Raw genomic sequence first — 6,875 nt, forward strand, 5'->3', positions numbered from 1 at the left:
CATGTTGCCATGACTGTTACCCTGCTAAAGAGACACTATTTCGGGGTAAAATGTATCCATGTTGACCCCTGGTTCTTCATCCTTGTACACTGGATGCATGTAGATGGGCCTGGAAGAATGCAAGGTGTAGTTCCAATGCAAATTGGCTTAAGTCCAGTCAGGGTCTGGACATGTTGCCATGACTGTTACCCTGCTAAAGAGACACTATTTCGGGGTAAAATGTATCCATGTTGACCCCTGGTTCTTCATCCTTGTACACTGGATGCATGTAGATGGGCCTGGAAGAATGCAAGGTGTAGTTCCAATGCAAATTGGCTTAAGTCCAGTCAGGGTCTGGACATGTTGCCATGACTGTTACCCTGCTAAAGAGACACTATTTCGGGGTAAAATGTATCCATGTTGACCCCTGGTTCTTGTTCCTTGTACACTGGATGCATGTAGATGGGCCTGGAAGAATGCAAGGTGTAGTTCCAATGCAAATTGGCTTAAGTCCAGTCAGGGTCTGGACATGTTGCCATGACTGTTACCCTGCTAAAGAGACACTATTTCGGGGTAAAATGTATCCATGTTGACCCCTGGTTCTTCATCCTTGTACACTGGATGCATGTAGATGGGCCCTGGAAGAATGCAAGGTGTAGTTCCAATGCAAATTGGCTTAAGTCCAGTCAGGGTCTGGACATGTTGCCATGACTGTTACCCTGCTAAAGAGACACTATTTCGGGGTAAAATGTATCCATGTTGACCCCTGGTTCTTCATCCTTGTACACTGGATGCATGTAGATGGGCCTGGAAGAATGCAAGGTGTAGTTCCAATGCAAATTGGCTTAAGTCCAGTCAGGGTCTGGACATGTTGCCATGACTGTTACCCTGCTAAAGAGACACTATTTCGGGGTAAAATGTATCCATGTTGACCCCTGGTTCTTCATCCTTGTACACTGGATGCATGTAGATGGGCCCTGGAAGAATGCAAGGTGTAGTTCCAATGCAAATTGGCTTAAGTCCAGTCAGGGTCTGGACATGTTGCCATGACTGTTACCCTGCTAAAGAGACACTATTTCGGGGTAAAATGTATCCATGTTGACCCCTGGTTCTTGCTTCCTTGTACACTGGATGCATGTAGATGGGCCTGGAAGAATGCAAGGTGTAGTTCCAATGCAAATTGGCTTAAGTCCAGTCAGGGTCTGGACATGTTGCCATGACTGTTACCCTGCTAAAGAGACACTATTTCGGGGTAAAATGTATCCATGTTGACCCCTGGTTCTTCATCCTTGTACACTGGATGCATGTAGATGGGCCTGGAAGAATGCAAGGTGTAGTTCCAATGCAAATTGGCTTAAGTCCAGTCAGGGTCTGGACATGTTGCCATGACTGTTACCCTGCTAAAGAGACACTATTTCGGGGTAAAATGTATCCATGTTGACCCCTGGTTCTTCATTCCTTGTACACTGGATGCATGTAGATGGGCCTGGAAGAATGCAAGGTGTAGTTCCAATGCAAATTGGCTTAAGTCCAGTCAGGGTCTGGACATGTTGCCATGACTGTTACCCTGCTAAAGAGACACTATTTCGGGGTAAAATGTATCCATGTTGACCCCTGGTTCTTCATCCTTGTACACTGGATGCATGTAGATGGTCCCTGGAAGAATGCAAGGTGTAGTTCCAATGCAAATTGGCTTAAGTCCAGTCAGGGTCTGGACATGTTGCCATGACTGTTACCCTGCTAAAGAGACACTATTTCGGGGTAAAATGTATCCATGTTGACCCCTGGTTCTTGTTCCTTGTACACTGGATGCATGTAGATGGTCCCTGGAAGAATGCAAGGTGTAGTTCCAATGCAAATTGGCTTAAGTCCAGTCAGGGTCTGGACATGTTGCCATGACTGTTACCCTGCTAAAGAGACACTATTTCGGGGTAAAATGTATCCATGTTGACCCCTGGTTCTTGTTCCTTGTACACTGGATGCATGTAGATGGGCCCTGGAAGAATGCAAGGTGTAGTTCCAATGCAAATTGGCTTAAGTCCAGTCAGGGTCTGGACATGTTGCCATGACTGGTACCCTGCCTAAGAGACACTATTTCGGGGTAAAATGTATCCATGTTGACCCCTGGTTCTTGTTCCTTGTACCCTGGATGTATGCTGTTATCCCTGGAAGAATGCAAGGTGGAGTTCCAATGCAAATCGGCTTAAGTCCAGTCAGGGTCTGGACATGTTGCCATGACTGTTACCCTGCCTTAAGAGACACTATTTCGGGGTAAAATGTATCCATGTTGACCCCTGGTTGTTGTTCCTTGTACACTGTATGCATGCTGTTATCCCTGGAAGAATGCAAGGTGGAGTTCCAATGCAAATCGGCTTAAGTCCAGTCAGGGTCTGGACATGTTGCCATGACTGGTACCCGCCTTAAGAGACACTATTTCGGGGTAAAATGTATCCATGTTGACCCCTGGTTCTTGTTCCTTGTACACTGTATGCATGCTGTTATCCCTGGAAGAATGCAAGGTGGAGTTCCAATGCAAATCGGCTTAAGTCCAGTCAGGGTCTGGACATGTTGCCATGACTGGTACCCGCCTTAAGAGACACTATTTCGGGGTAAAATGTATCCATGTTGACCCCTGGTTCTTCATCCTTGTACACTGGATGCATGCTGGTGTCCCTGGAAGAATGCAAGGTGGAGTTCCAATGCAAATCGGCTTAAGTCCAGTCAGGGTCTGGACATGTTGCCATGACTGGTACCCGCCTAAAGAGACACTATTTCGGGGTAAAATGTATCCATGTTGACCCCTGGTTCTTGTTCCTTGTACACTGGATGCATGCTGGTTATCCCTGGAAGAATGCAAGGTGGAGTTCCAATGCAAATTGGCTTAAGTCCAGTCAGGGTCTGGACATGTTGCCATGACTGGTACCCTGCCTAAGAGACACTATTTCGGGGTAAAATGTATCCATGTTGACCCCTGGTTCTTGTTCCTTGTACACTGTATGCATGCTGGTGTCCCTGGAAGAATGCAAGGTGGAGTTCCAATGCAAATCGGCTTAAGTCCAGTCAGGGTCTGGACATGTTGCCATGACTGGTACCCGCCTTAAGAGACACTATTTCGGGGTAAAATGTATCCATGTTGACCCCTGGTTCTTGTTCCTTGTACACTGGATGCATGTAGTATGGCCCTGGAAGAATGCAAGGTGTAGTTCCAATGCAAATTGGCTTAAGTCCAGTCAGGGTCTGGACATGTTGCCATGACTGTTACCCTGCTAAGAGACACTATTTCGGGGTAAAATGTATCCATGTTGACCCCTGGTTCTTGTTCCTTGTACACTGGATGCATGTAGATGGGCCTGGAAGAATGCAAGGTGTAGTTCCAATGCAAATTGGCTTAAGTCCAGTCAGGGTCTGGACATGTTGCCATGACTGTTACCCTGCTAAAGAGACACTATTTCGGGGTAAAATGTATCCATGTTGACCCCTGGTTCTTGTTCCTTGTACACTGGATGCATGTAGATGGGCCCTGGAAGAATGCAAGGTGTAGTTCCAATGCAAATTGGCTTAAGTCCAGTCAGGGTCTGGACATGTTGCCATGACTGTTACCCTGCTAAAGAGACACTATTTCGGGGTAAAATGTATCCATGTTGACCCCTGGTTCTTCATCCTTGTACACTGGATGCATGTAGATGGGCCTGGAAGAATGCAAGGTGTAGTTCCAATGCAAATTGGCTTAAGTCCAGTCAGGGTCTGGACATGTTGCCATGACTGTTACCCTGCTAAAGAGACACTATTTCGGGGTAAAATGTATCCATGTTGACCCCTGGTTCTTGTTCCTTGTACACTGGATGCATGTAGATGGGCCCTGGAAGAATGCAAGGTGTAGTTCCAATGCAAATTGGCTTAAGTCCAGTCAGGGTCTGGACATGTTGCCATGACTGTTACCCTGCTAAAGAGACACTATTTCGGGGTAAAATGTATCCATGTTGACCCCTGGTTCTTCATCCTTGTACACTGGATGCATGTAGATGGGCCTGGAAGAATGCAAGGTGTAGTTCCAATGCAAATTGGCTTAAGTCCAGTCAGGGTCTGGACATGTTGCCATGACTGTTACCCTGCTAAAGAGACACTATTTCGGGGTAAAATGTATCCATGTTGACCCCTGGTTCTTCATCCTTGTACACTGGATGCATGTGATGGTCCCTGGAAGAATGCAAGGTGGAGTTCCAATGCAAATCGGCTTAAGTCCAGTCAGGGTCTGGACATGTTGCCATGACTGTTACCCTGCCTAAAGAGACACTATTTCGGGGTAAAATGTATCCATGTTGACCCCTGGTTCTTCATCCTTGTACACTGGATGCATGTAGGTGTCCCTGGAAGAATGCAAGGTGTAGTTCCAATGCAAATTCGGCTTAAGTCCAGTCAGGGTCTGGACATGTTGCCATGACTGTTACCCTGCTAAAGAGACACTATTTCGGGGTAAAATGTATCCATGTTGACCCCTGGTTCTTGTTCCTTGTACACTGGATGCATGTGGTGTGCCTGGAAGAATGCAAGGTGGAGTTCCAATGCAAATCGGCTTAAGTCCAGTCAGGGTCTGGACATGTTGCCATGACTGTTACCCTGCCTTAAAGAGACACTATTTCGGGGTAAAATGTATCCATGTTGACCCCTGGTTCTTGTTCCTTGTACACTGGATGCATGTAGATGGGCCCTGGAAGAATGCAAGGTGTAGTTCCAATGCAAATTGGCTTAAGTCCAGTCAGGGTCTGGACATGTTGCCATGACTGTTACCCTGCTAAAGAGACACTATTTCGGGGTAAAATGTATCCATGTTGACCCCTGGTTCTTCATCCTTGTACACTGGATGCATGTAGATGGGCCTGGAAGAATGCAAGGTGTAGTTCCAATGCAAATTGGCTTAAGTCCAGTCAGGGTCTGGACATGTTGCCATGACTGTTACCCTGCTAAAGAGACACTATTTCGGGGTAAAATGTATCCATGTTGACCCCTGGTTCTTCATCCTTGTACACTGGATGCATGTAGATGGGCCTGGAAGAATGCAAGGTGTAGTTCCAATGCAAATTGGCTTAAGTCCAGTCAGGGTCTGGACATGTTGCCATGACTGTTACCCTGCTAAAGAGACACTATTTCGGGGTAAAATGTATCCATGTTGACCCCTGGTTCTTGTTCCTTGTACACTGGATGCATGTAGATGGGTCCCTGGAAGAATGCAAGGTGTAGTTCCAATGCAAATTGGCTTAAGTCCAGTCAGGGTCTGGACATGTTGCCATGACTGTTACCCTGCTAAAGAGACACTATTTCGGGGTAAAATGTATCCATGTTGACCCCTGGTTCTTCTTCCTTGTACACTGGATGCATGTAGATGGGCCTGGAAGAATGCAAGGTGTAGTTCCAATGCAAATTGGCTTAAGTCCAGTCAGGGTCTGGACATGTTGCCATGACTGTTACCCTGCTAAAGAGACACTATTTCGGGGTAAAATGTATCCATGTTGACCCCTGGTTCTTCATCCTTGTACACTGGATGCATGTAGATGGGCCTGGAAGAATGCAAGGTGTAGTTCCAATGCAAATTGGCTTAAGTCCAGTCAGGGTCTGGACATGTTGCCATGACTGTTACCCTGCTAAAGAGACACTATTTCGGGGTAAAATGTATCCATGTTGACCCCTGGTTCTTATCCTTGTACACTGGATGCATGTAGATGGCCTGGAAGAATGCAAGGTGTAGTTCCAATGCAAATTGGCTTAAGTCCAGTCAGGGTCTGGACATGTTGCCATGACTGTTACCCTGCTAAAGAGACACTATTTCGGGGTAAAATGTATCCATGTTGACCCCTGGTTCTTGTTCCTTGTACACTGGATGCATGTAGATGGGCCTGGAAGAATGCAAGGTGTAGTTCCAATGCAAATTGGCTTAAGTCCAGTCAGGGTCTGGACATGTTGCCATGACTGTTACCCTGCTAAAGAGACACTATTTCGGGGTAAAATGTATCCATGTTGACCCCTGGTTCTTGTTCCTTGTACACTGGATGCATGTAGATGGGCCTGGAAGAATGCAAGGTGTAGTTCCAATGCAAATTGGCTTAAGTCCAGTCAGGGTCTGGACATGTTGCCATGACTGGTACCCGCCTTAAGAGACACTATTTCGGGGTAAAATGTATCCATGTTGACCCCTGGTTCTTCTCTCCTGGTGTCCATTTCATGTACATTTCCTCGTGTCCATTTCATGTACATTTCCTAGTGTCCATTTCATGTACATTTCCTCGTGTCCATTTCATGATGGGGGAGTCACATGTGGATGAAATTGACCCAATTCCCGGAGGTTCCGGGCCGAATTTGGGAGCTCATATGCGGCCTGCCGTGCACCCCCAGCCGTGGAAAGCAAAAAAAAGTAAATAAAACGGTCAATTACATGTTAAAATAATCAACAATGAAGTTCCTGTCCATTTCATGTACATTTTCTCGTGTCCATTCATGTACATTTCCTCGTGTCCATTTCATGTACATTTCCTCGTGTCCATTTCATGTACATTTCCTCGTGTCCATTTCATGTACATTTCCTCGTGTCCATTTCATGTACATTTGATGGGGGAGTCACATGTGGATTAAATTGACCCAATTCCCGGAGGTTCCGGGCCGAATTTGGGAGCTCATATGCGGCCTGCCGTGCACCCCCACCCGTGGAAAGCAAAACAAAGTAAATAAAACGGTCAATTATATCTTAAATTCATCAAAAACTACGTTTTTAAAAATTCAACGGGTGCCAACGGGTGAGGGGACCAACCCTTCGGCGCTTCGGGCGGAAGCCCCGGAGACATTTCCACTGACCCGTTGCACTTTTCAACGTAGAGGGGAATTGAAGATCTTCCCCTCCTCCGTTA

Source organism: Gymnodraco acuticeps, unplaced genomic scaffold, assembly GCF_902827175.1.
Source record: "Gymnodraco acuticeps unplaced genomic scaffold, fGymAcu1.1, whole genome shotgun sequence".
NCBI classification, from domain to species: Eukaryota; Metazoa; Chordata; class Actinopteri; order Perciformes; family Bathydraconidae; genus Gymnodraco; species Gymnodraco acuticeps.